The sequence below is a fragment of the Lepidochelys olivacea genome (assembly GCF_965140295.1).
Source record: "Lepidochelys olivacea isolate rLepOli2 genome assembly, chromosome: 1".
Classification (NCBI taxonomy): domain Eukaryota; kingdom Metazoa; phylum Chordata; order Testudines; family Cheloniidae; genus Lepidochelys; species Lepidochelys olivacea.
Window position 1 is genome coordinate 115,769,971 of NC_140411.1, and position 18,626 is coordinate 115,788,596.

Here is an 18,626-nt window from a genome sequence, read left to right on the forward strand (position 1 = left end):
GTCAAGTGAATGTGAGGTATGAGTGTGAAAATTAATATATATTAAAAGGAGCTTTTGAAGATTTATTATGAATTAAGTTGCAATATCAGCTTCTTATTATAGCATATGCATTATATAGTCAGTACAGGCTACATTGTGGCATAGTCTGAAGGTTGCTTTAGAAACTGATTTAAACTGGTGCAATAGTTGTGGGTAGACCAGGCCTAAAGAATCCATGTAGCGGGGAGCGGTTTGGGAGGGTGGAAAAATTAAAGCGCCCTCTGCACCTTTGCACAAGGCTGCCTGGACTATCACAGGACTGTAGGGACTGCTACTGATTAACGCCCCTGCAGGAACAGCTAGTCAGAAAGGCCGTGCTCCAGGTCATACATTATTACTACCCTTGAGAATTCTGCTACATTCCCCTCATCCCATCCCTCCACCCCCAACCCATATGGCTCTGGAACGCTGACTCTTAGGCAGAATGCCTTCCATGTTCCTCTTGGGGTGGTAGGTCCACACATCATCCCTTACAATGGCACAGTCTAGCTCTCTGTACTTGTGACTTTCGTGACACTCATTGCCGCAATAAAAGGTTATAAATGTTATTAATTTAGGCTCTGATCCCGCAAAGATTGATGCACATATTTAATTTAAAGTTAATGGGGCTACTCACATGCTTGAAGTTAGGTAGATGCATAAATCTTTCCTGGAGCATGGCCTATATGGTGCCCTGAGGGTACCCTGTACTTGTATTAGAGGGAATCGCATGAACAGACCAGACTATAGGACTAAAGGGAGGCTGAGTCTTTTTACTGGGAAAGAACAGTGAATGAGACAGGCTATAAATACAGTTACCGAGGGCAGCGAATAAACAAAATTATGTGACTAAAGTTAAGAAAGTTTCCCCTTCAGACACACCAGGGTACAATCCAGACTAATGAGTAGCTGTGTCACCTCCGCCTTGTAACCTGAGGTGCCCTTTACAATGCCCTGCTGCTGTAGCTTCCAGTCTGGACTGCTCACAAACAGCCTCCAGCATTAAGTCATTCCCAGCTATGTCTGTGTGTGCTGCAGCCAGCCAGCCAGCTAGCCACACCTTGCCTCTTGCCAGCCTCGGTTATGCTTGAGGGTGACCCCAATACACTCCCAGTCCCAGATTTCCCCCCAGAAATGTATGTCCTGTACTGCCCAGCCCTCTCCTGGACAATACAAATTTATATAGGTTCGTTATTCCTTTAAGGGAAAAATATACATACAACTCGTTACCCCAAATGGAGTCACCCAGACACTTCAGCTTGCACAGACTGGATTAGATAAAAACAGTAAACCAAGTTTATTAAGAGAGATTTTAAATGAGTACAAGTAATGAGGCATAAAACTCAGAAATGGTTATATGAAAAATAAAGATAAACTGCTTACTGGTGCCTAACTTAACAAACTATATTAGATTCAAAGGCAAGTTTTCTTAGCACATGCTTTCAGCAGTCTTACTGAGCAAACTCTTTTTAGGTGAGAACCACTCTCACAGAGTCCAGTAGCTGCTTCCTTCGTCTCTTCAGATGCAGTGAATGTGATGGACAGGGAGAGAGGTGTCTGGTGGGGTGTTTGTCCCTCCTTCTTTATAGTTTCATTCTTCCTCTTGAAAAACCTCTCCAGCTGAGACCTAGGAGACAGAGTCTATGTCAGGGGTGAACAAACTGGCTCATGAGCCACATGCAGATCTTTTACAATTAAAGTGCAGCTCGCAAAGCTCCCCGCGCCCTCCCCCCCATTCTATACCTACCAGACTGGGGAGGGGGAGCTCAGGGCTTCTGTCTGCAGGAGGTGCCTGCCAGGGCTTGGGGCTTAAGCCCTGAGCTACAGCAGGCTGAAGCCCTGAAACCCCTACTTCCCGCAGGCCAGAAGCCCCTAGCTGCACCACCCCACCGCAGAGATGAAGCCCTGAGTCCCGAAGTTGCACCCTGGCTCTCGAACTTCTGAAGATTGTGCTATCTGGCTTAGAGGGTGAGTAAGTTTGGCCACCCCTGGTCTATGTGGAAGGAGATTCCCTGCTGGTTTTTTCACCTGTTTGAACTTCCTTTGTCTTCCCTGCTTGATGACTCTGTTTACTGCTTAAATGCAAATTAAGGCAAGTACACATTCCTTTGTTTAGGACAGACCTGTTTACCAAATTGTGTGGGCAGGGCTGTGGGGTTTGGGACATGTGTTGCTAACACCATTCAGGGGCATGGACATCAGGTTTGTTTAATTTTTGGTGGTCCCCAGAATGGGTCCAAGCAGAGCCATCCCATCCATAGGTCAGACCGGGGCAACTGCTCCAGGCCCTGCACTTTGGGGGGGCCCCACGCTTCAGGGGGATGCAGGGTCCAGGGTGGCGGGGGCGGACTGTGGCCGGGTCACTTGCTGCTGCTGGCACCAGGTCCCCTGCTAACCCTCCAGACTGCCCTGGACCCCACTCCGCCCCGAATCCCAAGTCCCCCTGAAGTGCGGGGCCCGGGGCAGTTGCCCCGGTCTGACCTATGGATGGGATGGCTATGACAATATAAGCCTAAACATTGGTGGAGCCAGGCCCACCTTCCTGCATATTGGTGGAGCAAGGGCACCATGGTCCCCTATGTTCACGAGAATCTTATAACTTCACATACAATGTTGCCACAAAGATTTTGTGAGGCCAATACTGATCAGCAGATAATGAGTTTTTAAATGATAACTCACAAGCCACACTTTGTACAAACATTATTAAAATTGTGTGTAGGGTGTGAATACAGGGGTATATTCTGTCCCACCCCATCAGTTTAATTTAAAATGCAGCAGTTCAGTCATTGTAATGGACTAAATTAAGAGGCAGCTTCCCAACTTGAAAAATTTAAACATTTTAAAATATGTCTTAATAAAGTGTACAGTCTCGGGTGGGAGATTGGAGGAGCCTGGGCCAACTGGCTAGGGCATGTAAGAGTACTCACCGCAGTTGTGGATAATGACCAATGCCATGTGACTGGAGTAAAACTTATGTCGTGTGACTGGTGCCAAAAAATAAACATCCATCCTTTACCAGAAAATGCTGTCCTTCTGCATGTTTGCCTAGTGGCACATGCTTCTAAAAGACTGACTATAATACAAAAGAACTATGCTAAGACTGGGAAAAGTGATGATAGCAATTGTTCTTGTTTGTGAGTGGTTTTATAAAAGTGTTTATGGAGAGAAAGAGGTCAAAGTAGATACAGACCATAAACCTTCAGAAGCCATATTACAGAAGCCCTTCTGCAAAGTACCACCTAGACTTCAGAAAATGATCAGGAAATTGCAAAACTATGCATTAAATGTGAAATACTGCCCAATAAAGAGCTTCTTATACCTGGCATGCTGCCAAGAGTACCTATAAACAGTGAAAGCAAGAAGCTGCAGGAAGGGGAATTTGAACTAAATGTAATTCAAGTACTACCCATTTCCAAAACAAAATTTGACAAGAAATGCAAAATGTCCCAGCTTTGCAAGAGGTTGAAAGACTCATTCTAGATGCAAACTAACACAAAAAGTCTAGGTACCACTACATTACTGGGACTATTGAGATGAAGTTGCTGCGTATATAAAAATATTGTGTTACAGTAGTACATATGAGGTCAGAAATGTTAAAGATAATCTACATTGCATCCTAAGAAGCACAAGACTAGAACTCAGGGTATCCAGTATTGGTCACAGTATAAGAACTTGAATAGGATTCTAGCCAGGTATGAAGGCTGTAATTAAAGATACGGTATCCAAATGTGGAATCTGTAATATATCCAGGGAACAGAATGTGAAAGAATCTCGGAAACCATATAGGATTCCTGATCACCCTTTGGCTGTGGGAAGCACAGTGTGAATTAACTTAGCAACTTGAATACTTATATCCACACTTAGCATTGTTAGAATATGGCAGCACACTTCACAATGCTTTGTTAGGATCATCAGTTCAGAGAGTCATAAACAGAAGGACAAAATCTATAGCAGAAGCTTCTAACCAGCTTCTTCAACCAAAGCCAATTAACCCTGAAATATTTACAAAAGAGCTGAATGCCAGAAAAAACTAGAACAATGAAATATGACAAGAATACCAAATAATTACTCTATAACAAGTGGAAGAGAATGTCAGATTCCAAACAGGAAGTATTGATGCCATCATTACCAAGGTTATGGACATTGTCATGCCCACCCCTTAGAACCATCTCTACAGGAGAACATAAAGATGCTTAAACAAAATCAAGAAGTATAGGTGTCTTTCTGGGGGCACCCAGAATGCTTAACAGCACTTTTGTGTTTCCCACATTTTAGAATAAATGTATGCTAACAGTGGGAAAATACAGGGGCTAGAAACCGTGAGGCAGTGATACACTCAGTTCTGAAGCAGATGGTTAACTGTGTCCCTCACACTGACACATGTATTATCAGAGTAGTAACAGTATTTTGAGTCTCCTGGTTGGAGAATATCTTAACCTGTGTACACAACTTGCAAAACCACAAGGAAACAGATAAGGGATAATGGGTCAGTGCAGGGAATTGGTAATAGGAAGTGGTTCTGGTCTCCTTTTCTCTCTCTGTTTAATTCAGTGGAGTTACACCAGTCCAGATCTGGTGTAACAGAGATCAGACTCAGGCCCAGAGAATTTCACCACTAAGTTTCTGGTTCATATCGGCGTAGGTTAGTAGACACACAGAGGCAGGAAGTCTTGTGCTGTCCCCACTGCCTCTCTTTTGTGGGAACACAGAGAACTTTGACCAGTAGCTTTCATGAGCACTAAACTCACATGTAAACAAATTAAAGGAGAAACGAGGCCTTCATGAATAGCCAAGTTCAAGTTCAGGACCCTTTCTGCTGACCACCAGGATTTTATGATGGAACCAGGTTCCTTTTGCATTGAATTGCTCCAGCTGAGGGAAGATGGAGCAGTGTAATGTGGCAGCTGCATAGAGCTGGATAAACCTACTGATGAAGGTGGTTACCTATAAGCAAAACATAGAATGGAAAATAAAACTGGGATCTCACCAAGATGCTGCAGAAGAGTATAAGCTTTGTGAATTCCAACAATTCTAATGTAACTACGGCCTGGTCTGCAAACAGTATACAGTAAATCAGTTTGGAGTGTGATTTTTTTTTAAAGTGATTATATTTATACTGGTAGAAAGCCTAGTGTGGATGCAGTTATACCTGTATAAAGGTGGCTTATACCAGCATAGCTTATTCTCTTTCCCATACCTACAGTGGTATAAAGCAGTTTTTTACACTGGTATAACTGTGTCTACACTAGGAGGGTTGTCCCACTTCACCATATCAGTATAGTTAAAGTGGTACAACGTTTTAGTCTAGACAAGGCCTAAGTCACCACTCAAAATGTTTCAAATTGGAGAAATTCTTAATTCATTGCCGGCAGTTTGATTTGAAAAGATATTGTGGCCTCCAATTCATTTTGCACCTCAGAGTTGGATACATTCAAAAAGAATGCTTTATTAACAGATTTTCAAGTCACTGTAGTGGTTGTGAATCTGGTTAAAGAGCAGTACCAGTGCTGTGACAGTCCCAACATCAGTTTAATGAGGTGCCAACTTAAAAAACCATAGTGGTGACGATGTAACTGTGGCAGTATTAAACAGTTGTTTGAAGTGTTGTAGTAGTGTTGGTCCCAGGATATGAGAGAGAGAGACAAAGTAGGTGAGGTAATAGCTCTGTGTAGCTCAAAAGCTTGTACCTTCCACCAACAGAAGTTGGTCCAATAAAAATATGTTACCTCACCCACCTTGTCTCTTGCAATGTTAAATGCGTAGCCATAATGACAGACAACACCCAGCTCCAGTCACCACGTGTTGAATAATAAAAGGCAGCTGTGTCTGGATTGGCTTTTGATTCTGAGGATACAGTTGCAGAACAAAAACAATCCCACCAAACCAAAATTTGAGCTGTCGCAAAGAAACAACACACTCTGTTGAAAACTCTTCCTTATAATAATAAAGAAAGAAAGAAACCTGAACCCGCTAAAAAAAAAGAGTTTTCCAGGTTCGCAGGCAAGATCCTCAGGTAGTAAAATTAACATAGATCCATTGAAATCAATGGATATAAACTGATTTACACCAGCTGAAGACCAATTCCCACAAGATTAACCAGAGCTTAATCATAGTTACCTGATACTTATAACATATGCATCCTCCTACTCTTCGCTCCAGTCTACGCAAAATAGTGGTCAGATCTTCATCTACCACCATGCATTACTTTCCTCCTTGAATCTCTGCACTGGCTTTTCCTCTCCCCACACATTAAGTTCTACTTGCTCGTTCTCACCTTTAAGGCCCTAACATTTGAGTGCTAGACTTTGCAACCTTAATTATCATAACATAGTTTCTCGTGTCTAGTGTAGAGATATTTTGTCTCCTGTTTTTGGTATTGTAGTTGGATAATACTAAAAAAAACCTAATTTTTTCCTTTGGTAGAAGAAGAGACAGACAACCAAATCACCAGTAAGTAATTCTGTTTTTTCCCTGTACAAATGTGTGTGGAGATTTAGGAAATCACAAATTATTGCTGAAAGTAACTTTCAAAAGTGCTTTGGAACTGACTAATATTATCCATAGTATAAATTGGCTTTAGAGTAATTCTTGGAGTAATGAGGCCAACAGGACATATCCATCTTCTTCATCGTGTAAAATGATTTTAAAGTATTATTTGGCAATACTTTTACAACTCGGTTATTTTTGGCAAGCCTTTCAGCAAAGTTTTCCATTCTCACCCAAGGTTAATGTAATCAAGTCCTCTCTTTCATCCCTTCTGAAAATACATGGAATTAGAAAAAATGTGGAGGGCTTTGGAGCATCATAATGGTTTTTCTGACTCATTTTCCTACATATTCAAAATTGACTCCTTTACTTTATTCCGTTGTGAGGGCCTACCTGAGTCTATTGGCATCAGTTTAAGTTGTGTCAATTTCCCCGTAGGAGAAATCAAAGGTTTGCATTAGCATTGTTGTGATGGGCTCTCCCTGGGGTGCAGCCTGGGACCAGGATGCAGCCTGGGACTGTGCCCCCTGAACTCTCCCCAGCCTGGGCTCTCTCTCACAATGCCTTGCTAGTGATCAGCAGCAACTCCTCCAGGTGCTGTGATCACTCTGCACAACTGCATGTGGAGCCCCACACCCAGCTAGATTGCATGAATTCTCCCAGAGCCACTCATGAATCACACAGAGAAAGGCACCAGCCAAATCCCCCCAGTTTCCAGCACTGTACCCCAGGAATATACCGTCTTGCACTGCTCAAGATGGGCAGTGCACATGTATGAATTGGTTCACCACTTCAGCAATGGAAAGTGGACATACACCAGCCTTTGCCACCCTGAGCAGATTTGCCCCACGCTTCATACAAACTCACTGGTAAAGGTAAACAATTAAACTTATTGGCTATAAAAGGTAGATTTTAAGTGATAGCCAAACAGTCAGAGTGGTTACCAAAAGGAAAGAAAATATAAGCACACAGTCTCAACTGTCAACCCTATTAGACTGGGCAACATCTAGATTAAGCAATTTTTCTCACCTCACTGGATATTGCAGTCCTTAATATACAGGTTTGTTCCTTAAACCTGGGCCAACCTCCTCTGTTTGAGGCTTGTCTTCTTCTCAGTGTCTTAGTTGTTTGCAGTGAAGGTGGGGGCAGGAGAAGGGCCCAGTATGTGTCCACTCTGTCTGTTTTATACCCTCAGTCCATGTGCTTGGGGAGCACAAGTCCAGGTATGTCTGGGGGGCATTGCTGAGTCTCTCCAGGAAAGGTTGAGCAGTTCCCCTGGTGTGGCCTCATGCAGGTGAGTCTCACTGGATAGCCTGTTTGAGTATCATTCCTGACAATCCTTTAATTCAAAGCAATGCCACTTCCCCCAGTGGCTGGTAGGGGCACTCAGGCTGTCCTGCTACTCCGGGTTCCAGCCTGGAACCTTTCAATCAGCGGACGAGGTTTGCACTGTCCTAAACCTTGCTGCCATTTCCCTGGGCAGCTTCCTAGTCTACCTCTATAGGCTTCTTTCTCCACCACCTCTCTGGGGAAACTTTCCCTCATGGCCTGGATCCCAGGGCTTCTATTCTCCCCTGGGTTTCCTTCTTTCCCTGTCTAAGTCCAGAGAGTGACTGCAGCCTTCCACACTGCAGCCCTCTTCTGCCCTCACTTCCTGACCTTATACCAGCCCTGCCTGCTCCTGACTAGCTGGGCTCCATCCTCAATAAGTGCTTGCCTGTCCAGCCAAACTCTATCAGGTTACTTAACACCTTCTGAGTCACATTATCTCTTTCTGGGCTAATGTGGGTTGAACACCCAATCACAAAATCATTCAAATTTCACATGATCCCCATCACTACTTCGTTACCCTGTATTTCTCAACATTGAATTTCATCTGTCATCACACTGCCCATCCACTTCCCTTTGTTAGGTCCCTCTGAATTGCTTCATATTCTTTTCTAGTCTTGCCTAAGTCAAATGGTTTTGTCATCTGCAAATGTTGCCACCTCCAAAGTCTGTATGTGGGGAGGTGAAGGCACCCATTATTACTGTTTTCTTAGGCTGTTTTTCAATTTCTTCATGTAAACCAGATGGAATTAAGTTTTGCTTGGAGCTTATGAGTTCATCTGAGCCTGAATTGCAAAGCAAAACTCATAAGGTACAAACTCATGTGAATAAAAAGAGGAAATAACCACATGTACCCGTGCAGAGCAAAATGGCTGACTTTCACACAGAAACTTGTGGATAGATACTTGCCAATCTATTGGGACGTATGTTCTGTGTGTATTTATTTAGTATGTGCTGGGGAAAGGTTTAAGGATAACAAATGGAAATATATAATAACTTGATTTTGGGTGGAGGGGTTGTGCTTGGACACAGCTACCATCTTGCCCTAAATTCGCACACATTCTATCCACTCTTTTCTTAGACTTGAGGCTATAGCTAGGTGATTACTACATATTTCTACTTAAACAAAGTGTTAAATCCTATGTCCTAAGCTTATTGAAACTAACTATTCAGCCATCCAACAGCATAGGTGTCTTCTCTCCGAAAGAGGGAATTAGTTTCTTGTGAAGCCATTACAACTAATCCGACCATGCTATTAGAGACTATAAAAATGATTAAAACTGTACAAAGAACTCTTGACCAGCTGTTAGCTGATTTATCCACTAAACCATGAGCAATTCTTAGCATAAAAGTGTAATTGGTCTGTTGAGGTTTCAGACTTGAATTACCCAGAGGTTTACCGTAAGATGATTGGAATTCAGTATTCCATATGGTGAAGCACTTGGCTGCCAGGATAGTCTGGGAATATATAACAATAGTAATAACCTTAACTCATAAGAATCAAGTTGGAGATTAGGAGGAAAACTTCAGTAAAGATAAAGAACTAAATAGCCCTTTGTTATTTTTTTCGTCTGAAATACTATGAAAGTGACAATCTTAGTGGTTCAGAAACACATGTCCTGCTGTGTGTCATTAGGCAACTGAACGTTTTGATGGCTTTGTTATCAGACCTGATAATATGATGAAGTCAAAGTTTCTGCATCTGCTTTTTTGCATTTTCACATACAGGATACATTGTTCTAGTTTAACTGTAATAAATGAAAAGAACATCCAGTCTCTGTCTTGGGTCATCTCTGACAGAGGTCATCTCTGTCTTGCAAGGGCAAGCTAGTATCTGTGAACCAAAACTTAGTAAACCTCAGATTTTTAATTTTTGAAACCTCATGTTCATATTTACTATAAAGTCATCATTCAAATCACGCTAGCAATTCCTTCTGAATCCTGTGAAGTGTTTGATTTGTCCTAGAGCTCTCAGCTAGAGTACTGTTTCTGTACATACAATATTATATTTGTGTCGAAGCTCTCCATAGCAACTAATGAGCTCCTGAGGGTAAGAAAAGAAATAAAGCTCAAGTTTGATTTCCGAAAATGAAGCAGTCATTTTCCATTTTCAGTGCTGAGTTTGAAATGATTCACAATTCAGCTGCATTGTCATTAGCTTCCTGTACAACTGACATGGAAAACTTAAGCTAACCCTTAACAACCTTACTGTGCTCTTAGAGAACTACATTAGCAGCCTCCGCAAATGCTGTATGTGGAGCAGTATTTGTGCTGTGTGTGCCTTCATTTTTCTATGAATAGGGGATACATCTTGCAAGCTACATGAGCAGTACTGAGAAGTGGAGTGTCTAAGCTGAGCTGTAGTAAGGAGTTCACTGGCAGAGATGTTAGGGCTATTTCATTACGACTCCTCCTCTAGGATATAATAGCAGCCATTTAATTTTATTTTTGCTCTGCATCTGCCTTGTCCTTGTTCCATCATACATTTTTCCCCCCATCTGTTTGTTATCTGAATTCTGAAACTACAAAATGGAATCAGCGTCAAAAGTAGAACAGGAAGAAGACAGGAGGTATTCCAGAGAATGTCCTGTTTGTGACGCCTAATGACACATCCTATACATCCAAAGGATGTATTTCTGTAAAGCACTGTGTTTTTGCAGAACGGGGTAGGAGCTAAGGTAGTTGCTTTCACTCTTTCTAGAAAAGGAAAAAAAATAAAAATGTATTAAATTCATTGTAGTCCCTGAGTTTTACTAGTGATCATATTATCTTGATTGTTGTAATCTCGTCAGGACTCTCTCCCCCTCTCCATGCAATGAGCCCGTATCACCCTCTTTTGCCTTTTCCAGAGTCTTATCTTTCTCTATGTCCCTTCTGCATCAGAATCTAGAACTATCCACTCTTTGTTGCTCTCCATGACTTTGGTGTATCCAAAAGATTTCCCTTGTAAGGTAAAATTTAGGATTCCTTCTGAGAGACAAACTTAGAAATTGTGAATGGAAAAAACCAAAGATCTAGCCAGTCCTCCTTCTCTTTCTGGCAAGTGTGTCTTGCTACTCAACAAACATACATACACTTAGGATTCCAAGCATATATCCATCCTTGCTGTAAATGCATCACAAACTACTACTTTCCAGTCACCATTCTCATGAGAAAAAAACTCTTAGCATCAGAAGAGAAAATTAAAGCTCTCATTTGTGACTCTCTATTATCCCCTGGCACTGCAAATAGAACTCTTAATTTCCTACTATAGATTTCTCTTCAAGTGTCTGAAAACTACAGTAAAATCTTCCCTTTTTCAGCCTCCTTTTATATGTGATAAACGTGTTGAAATACTACAGAGAAGGGTGCTAGTAATACCTAAGCTAGATAGATAGGTTCTTTATTTCTTGAGCCTTTCCTCCTACGGCAAAACAGCCCTTTCATATCACAAACCAATCTCCTTTCCTTCCGAGACTTCTCTAAACCCTGGATAACCATTTCTATAGTGTGTGATCTAAACTGTATGCAATATTCCACTTGTGTCTCTACATATTCTCTCTTTGAATTTGAAACATGGTCTGTTATTTATCCAATTTATGATCCTTTACCAACAGTATGCATCATGATTCTGCCTTCATTGCATTACTCAGAACCAAAATCCATTTATTTTCTCTCATCCATTTCATGGATATTTGCTTTCTCCCCACACCCATACCAGCATATACATAACACATCAACCATTTCCAAACAATGAAAATCATGTCCCAGTTACCCACTCTGAAAAATTTACCTTTTACCTCACCAGAAACGTTGCACTGTTCTCCTTTTTGTTTTTGAATTAATTTATACATTTGTCCAATGATGATTTTCATCATTTTAGACTACAAATACAGTTTTGTTGGGATTTTCCCCTGAAAAACTGCATGAGGTCTTGACCAAGTAAGCCTTGGAGGCCCAAAGAAAGTTTAAAAAAAGACAAAAACCAAAATAAACTAAGACACTGGTGTGGGACACAGGAGGTCTGGACTCAGTTCCTGACTCTGGCACAGCCTTCATGTGTGATGTTGGGTAAGTCACGTGGTCTCTCTGTGCCTCAGTCCCCCATCTGTAAAATGGAGATAATACTTCCTTTCTCCCACCATTTGGTGTTGTTTGTTTAGATTGTAAGCTCTTCAGGGAAGGGACTCTTACTGGTTTATATAGCCCTTTGCACAATGGGGCTCTGATCTCTGTTGGGGGTCTCTGGGCACTAATGTAATACAACAAGAGTTCTGAAGGAACTCAAATGTGAAATTGCAGAACTATTAACTGTAGTCAATAACATATCATTTATATCAGCTTCTGTACCAGATGACTGGAGGATAGCAATGTGACGCCAATTTTTAAAAAGGGCTCCAGAGGTGATTCCGGCAAATACAGGCCTGTAAGCCTGACTGCAGTACCCGGCAAACTGGTTGAAACTATAATAAAGAACAATATTGTCAGACATATAGATGAACATAATTTGTTGAGGAAGAGTCAACATGGTTTTAGTAAAGGGAAATCATGCCTCACCAATCTGCTAGAATTCTTTGAGGGGATCAACAAGCATGTGGATCAAGGGGATCTAGTGGATATAGTGTACTTAGATTTTCAGAAAGCCTTTAACAAGGTCCCTCCCCAAAGGTTCTTATGCAAAATAAGCTGTCATGGGATAAAAGGGAAGGTGCTCTCATGGATTGGTAACTGGTTAAAAGATCAGAAAAAAGGGTAGGAATAAATGGTCAGTTTTTAGAATGGAGAGAGGTAAATAGTGGTGTTCCCCAGGGGTCTGTTCTGGGATCAGTCCTAATCAACATATTCATAAATGATCTGGAAAAAGGGGTAAACAGTGAGGTGGCAAAATTTGCAGATGATACAAAATTACTAAAGATAGTTAAGACCCAGGCAGACTGCAAAGAGCTACAAAAGGATCTCTCAAAACTGGGTGACTAGGCAACAAAATGGCAGATGAAATTTAATGTTGATAACTGCAAAGTAATGTACATTGGAAAACATAATCCCAACTATACATATAAAATGATGGGGTCTGAATTATCTGTTATCACTCAAGAAAGAGATCTAGGAGTCTTTGTGGATAGTTCTCTGAAAACATCAACTCAGTATCCAGCAGCAGTCAAGAAAGTGAACAGAATGCTGGGAATAATTAAGAAGGGGATAGAAAATAGGACAGAAAATATCATGTTGCCTCTATATAAATCCATGGTATGCCCACATCTTGAATACTTTGTGCAGATGTGGTTGCCCCATCTCAAAAAAGATAAATTGGAATTGGAAAAGGTTCAGATAAGGGCAAAAAAAATGATGAGGGGTTTGGAATGGCTTTTGTATGAAGAGAGATTAATAAGACTGGGGCTTTTCAGCTTGGAAAAGAAACAGCTAAGGGGAGATATGATTGAGGTCAATAAAATCATGACTGGTGTGGAGAAAGTAGATAAGGAAGTGTTGTTTACTTCTTATAACACAAGAACTAGGGATCACCAAATGAAATTAATAGGCATCAGGTTTAAAACAAATAAAAGGAAGTATTTCTTCACACGATGCACAGTCAGCCTGTGGAACTCCTTGTGATGTTGTGAAGGCCGAGACTGTAACAGGGTTCAATAAATAGATAAGTTCATGGAGGATCGGTTCATCAATGGTTATTAGCCAGGATGGGCAGGAATGGTGTCCCCAGCCTGTGTTTGCCAGAAGCCGGGAATGAGCGACGGGATGGATCACTTGATGATTACCTGTTGTGTTCATTCCCTCTGGGGCAGCTGGCACTGGCCACTGTGGGAAGACAGGATACTGGGCTAGATAGACCTTTGGTCTGACCCAGTAGGGCCATTCTTATGTTCTTATATTCTTAACAAAATAATAATACATACACTTCTGGTGGCCCTCATTACCTCCAATATCCTGTCTTTCTGTGGGGAAAGGCTAGTATTCTGACAAAGAAGAACGTCACCCCACAGGGTTCAGGGCTGAGTCCACTTTTGCCACCAGTGACAGCTTTGTTTTTATTGGACAGATTTTCTTCAGGCCCAGGCTTGCAGAAATGCCATCAGAATTAACAAAGTCTTTCAGCCATGCAGAAAGCCAGTTTTAATACAGGTAATTAAAAATGGATGTTGAATTTAGGTTCCGTTAAAATTCCATTTGAATTTACAAACTCCATTGTGGGTTTTATGAAAACACTACAGTGCAGGTTTCTAATTTTGCTTGTTTTGTTGGCACTGGCAATTGTTTTTCTATTGTGCCCATCAACGCATTCAAAAGACAGAACACTTAGATAAATAAAGTTTGTGTAATTTCCTGAAATTCAAATTAAAAATATCTTTTTATCCCTACAGTTTTAGCAACATGGTAATACCATTTGATTGATGATTTTTTTCCTGTTTCTTCAAGAAACTTCCCCCAATTTCCTTGTCAAATGCTGCTGATCATCTCAGAATATCAGAAAAGGCAAAGTTAATGAACTGCACATAGTAAATTCAACTGTGCTGAAACCATTATCACCAGAAATTCCTTACCACTCACACACACACACACTCCTTTGATATTAGTCACTTCAGCCTGTCCTTGCTGCAAGCTAAGTAAGAAAATGTCAAAGATTTTTCATCTCCGAGATCTGATGAGGTTATACCCAGTTTCTTACTTCTGAAGCCTCGGTCTTGTGTGTGTGTTTGTGTTTAGTGTTCCTGTGAATTGATGAGGAAGGCTTTCTAGTTTAGCTGCTTCACTTTAAGTAGAATTAGGAATTAAGACATGCTGTGTTTGCCAATATCTCCTGGTATTCTTCTAGAAGCATATGAAACCAAGCATTTCCTGAACTGAATCTGTAGCGTATTAATACCTAGTTATTTGTGTAATTATAGAACTGATAACTGAACCCCAAAGAGTTTGGAGGTTTGTTTTGGTCCTGAGGAGAATAAAGAAGATAAAGGATTATCTGAAATTTTGTCATATTAGAGCAGTGGCATCGATTTAGCAGGTCTGGTGAAGACACGCTAAATCGATGGCCGAGTACTCTCCCGGCGACTTCAATACTCCACCTCAATAAGAGGCAGAAGCTAAGTTGTAACTTACGTAACTCAACTAGTGTAACTTAGATTGATTTACAGAGTTAATGTATACAAGGCCTAAGTCTAAAAAGCACTCTGGCAGACACAAATAAGATAATTGTACATACAACTCCACCCTTTGTTTTCCTTGGCTATTCAGACTGTAAGCTCTTCAGGGCAGGGGACTGTATGTGTATGTATTAAAGTTAGCACAATGGGAAACTGATTGGATGCTATTGTAATACAAATTATTATCTATTCTACTGTCGCCAAATGTAAACTTTAAATGGTGATGACAACTGTGAGCTATAGACAACCGCAACTGAAGGGGACTGGAAAAATTGAAGCATGAAGTCAAGACACAGTTTAAAAAGAACAGGAGAAAATAGGTGGAAAATGAAAAGGAGGTTACTTGAGAGGGAAAGATAACTAATGTTTCAAGCACACAAGGATCAAGAGGTCAGTGCAGGATATGGTAGGGCCTCTTCTAAGAAAGAAGGGTAATTTACTGATGTAAGAGATACACTAGACAGTGCAAAAACACCAAAATGAATCCTTTTTCTCTGTGACCATTTTTTGGGAAGGATGGGGAAAGATGCCAGGAACAGACATAAATTTCCCATGGGAGGAAAGGGGGAGGGGAAAGAGAGAGAGAGTAAAAATTCAGGATCTGCCATAAAGGGAGATCAAAATAGAGTCGAAAATATTCCAGTGTGAACATTTCACATGATATATTTTTAGCTCTGATGGAAAAATTAGGCAATGTAATAGTAATTATATATAATATGAAGATATATTATCTTATGAGATAGCAAAAAGTTTTTAAAATGCAGTTCTAGTGCAGATTGCAATTGTGTGATGATAAACAGCACCTTCTTACTCCAGAGATCTGTGCACAAAAATAAGATTGTACTGTTTATTATTTCAGTTCCCCCTCTGCCCTCCATCCCAGGAATGTATAAAATTGGCACTTGGGCCCCCTGCAATTTCTCCAAAATGATTTTTGACTGATCTATTTCTCTTTAATTCTTTTACATTGCTCTTTAGTCTCACTTTAAAAATCTCCCCCTCCTTTCAGTAGTCCAAGGTGTGAGCATCTTTTAATCTGTTTATTTCTTGAAAGGTTTGATCATGAGGCATGTTTTCTCTCCCGCACTAAATAACAAAATCTCTGCAGTATGCCCGAAGGGGGAAAGTTTTAAAAAAGATCACTTTCAAAAGAATGAAATACAGCCTTTTCAAGGCTTTGGTTCAAGTACTTATCAGTAAAGAGCACTGCAGAAACCTTTTATCCCATCAAAGCACATGTCCTTCTCCTTCACTGATGGAGCTCTAGAGGAAGGGCCATGCACAAGTTGTGTTGCTGTGGCATAAATAATAAAGATGAAGACAACTGATTATTTTAAAAATCTGCCACAAATACAATTAGCTGAGTCCACTGCTGGCTTCCTACTTATGTTTTGACCAGAGAAATGGTTCACTGCAGTGTCTGCTAGTGAAATGCGTTTCAGAAAGGACAGCAGGCTGCAATTGCCAGCACAAAAAATAAAGATGACAGGCTTTTCCATATCAAGACAGTTTCCTGTCATGTTTTTATAATCAGTGTTGGACTTAAAAAAGAAAAACCTTTTCCCACTTAGTATGGCTGAGGGAGCAGGTGCTCTTATGAAAAAAAAATCCCTTTTTTGTCCCCAATATCAACCATATGCTGGCCCCTGAAATGAGAAAAACTAAAGAGGGCAGTAAATTAAAAATCACATTTGTTATTAAAATATGTTATCCCACTCAGGCGCGTGGACCTTTGGAGTCAAGCGACCAGCCAGTTGTAGCAATGGAGTCTTACAAATACCAGAATGCAAAACTGTGGTGGAGCAATGGTGTGGTTTGAATGGGGAAACAGTGAAGCACTGAAGCAGCAGTTCCTGGGGGCTGTTCTTCTGGGAAGCTGCTCTTGATGCTCCCTGCCATGCTGTTCTGCTGACAGATGTATAGAAGGGAGGGGCCTTGGCCATACAGATCTGACCTTCCCACACACCCTGAGCTCCTAAATATGGCCAGCACAAGGAGAATAGGGCAGTTTGTGTCTTCTATACTTTGTAATGGACTACGGTGCTATCCAAAGCCCAGTGAAGTCAGTGGAAAGATCCCCACTGATTTCAATGCGCTTCGGAGCAAGCACCACACAGGCAGAGGCATAATTACATAATGAATGACCATATTAGACCAGACCAATGATCCATCTAGCCCATTCTCCTGCCTTCCAACAGTGGCCAATGCCAGGAGCTTCAGAGGGAACGTGTGATCCATCCCCTGTTGTCCACGCCCAGCTTCTGGCAAATAGACTAGGGACACCCAGAGCATGGGGTTGCATCCTTGACCATCTTGGCTAATAGCCATTGATAGACTCATCCTCCATGAACTTTTCTAGTTCTTTTTTGAACCCTGTTATAGTTTTGGCCTTCACAATATCCTCTGGTAACAAGTTCCACAGGTTGACTGGGTGTTGTGTGAAGAAATACTTCCTTTTGTTTGTTTTAAACCTGTGGCCTATTAATTTCATTTGGTGACCTCTAGTTCTTGTGTTATGAGAAGGAGTAAATAACACTTCCTTATTCATTTTCTCCACACCAGTCACAATTTTATAGACCTCTGTCATATGCCCCCTTAATCATGTAATTTCCAAGCTGAAAAGTACCAGTCTTTTTAATCTCTCCTCATATGGAAACTGTTCCATACCCATAATCATTTTTGTTGCCCTTCTCTGTACCTTTTCCAATTCTAAGATATCTTTTTTTGAGCTGGGGTGACCAGATCTTGAAGTATTTGATGTGTGGAGATACTATGGATTTATATAGTAGCATTATGATATTTTCTGTCTTATTATCTATCCCTTTCCTAGTGATACCTAACATTCTTTTTTTTTAACTACTTTTTTTTTAATATTAGGTCCACAGTATTTTGAAACAAACATTAGTACTGTTGGGAACCTATGGTTATGTAGATTGGTGTTTCCCAAAAGGCAGATCCTGATACTAAACTGGGAGGAGTGGTAGACACGCTGGAGGGCAGGGATAAGACCTAGACAAATTGGAGGATTGGGCCAAAAGAAATCTGATGAGGTTCAATAAGGATAAGTGCAGGGTCCTGTACTTAGGACGGAAGAACCCAATGCACAGCTACAGACTAGGGACCGAATGGCTAGGCAGCAGTTCTGCGGAAAAGGACCTAGGGGTGACAGTGGACGAGAAGCTGGATATGAGTCAGCAGTGTGCCCTTGTTGCCAAGAAGGCCAATGGCATTTTGGGATGCATAAGTAGGGGCATAGCGAGCAGATCGAGGGACGTGATCGTCCCCCTCTATTCGACATTGGTGAGGCCTCATCTGGAGTACTGTGTCCAGTTTTGGGCCCCACACTACAAGAAGGATGTGGAAAAATTGGAAAGAGTCCAGCGGAGGGCAACAAAAATGATTAGGGGACTGGAACACATGACTTATGAGGAGAAGCTGAGGGAACTGGGATTGTTTAGTCTGCGGAAGAGAAGAATGAGGGGGGATTTGATAGCTGCTTTCAACTACCTGAGAGGTGGTTCCAGAGAGGATGGTTCTAGACTATTCTCAGTGGTGGAAGAGGACAGGACAAGGAGCAATGGTCTCAAGTTGCAGTGGGGGAGATTTAGGTTGGATATTAGGAAAAACTTTTTCACTATGAGGGTGGTGAAACACTGG

General features: G+C 41.3%; 1 protein-coding gene across 2 annotated transcripts in view; it reads left to right on the top strand.

The window, feature by feature from the left end:
- Nucleotides 1-18,626, top strand: part of ST6GAL2 (ST6 beta-galactoside alpha-2,6-sialyltransferase 2) — a 255,452-nt gene that overhangs the window by 74,097 nt on the left and 162,729 nt on the right. Inside the window, exon 2 of one of the 2 annotated variants that reach the window (XM_084641483.1) lies at nucleotides 1,880-1,986. The exons of the other annotated variant lie outside the window; for it this stretch is intronic. The gene's annotated coding sequence lies outside the window, so the exon portion shown is untranslated. The remainder of the gene's footprint in view (nucleotides 1-1,879; nucleotides 1,987-18,626) is intronic. 2 annotated transcript variants of the gene reach the window in all.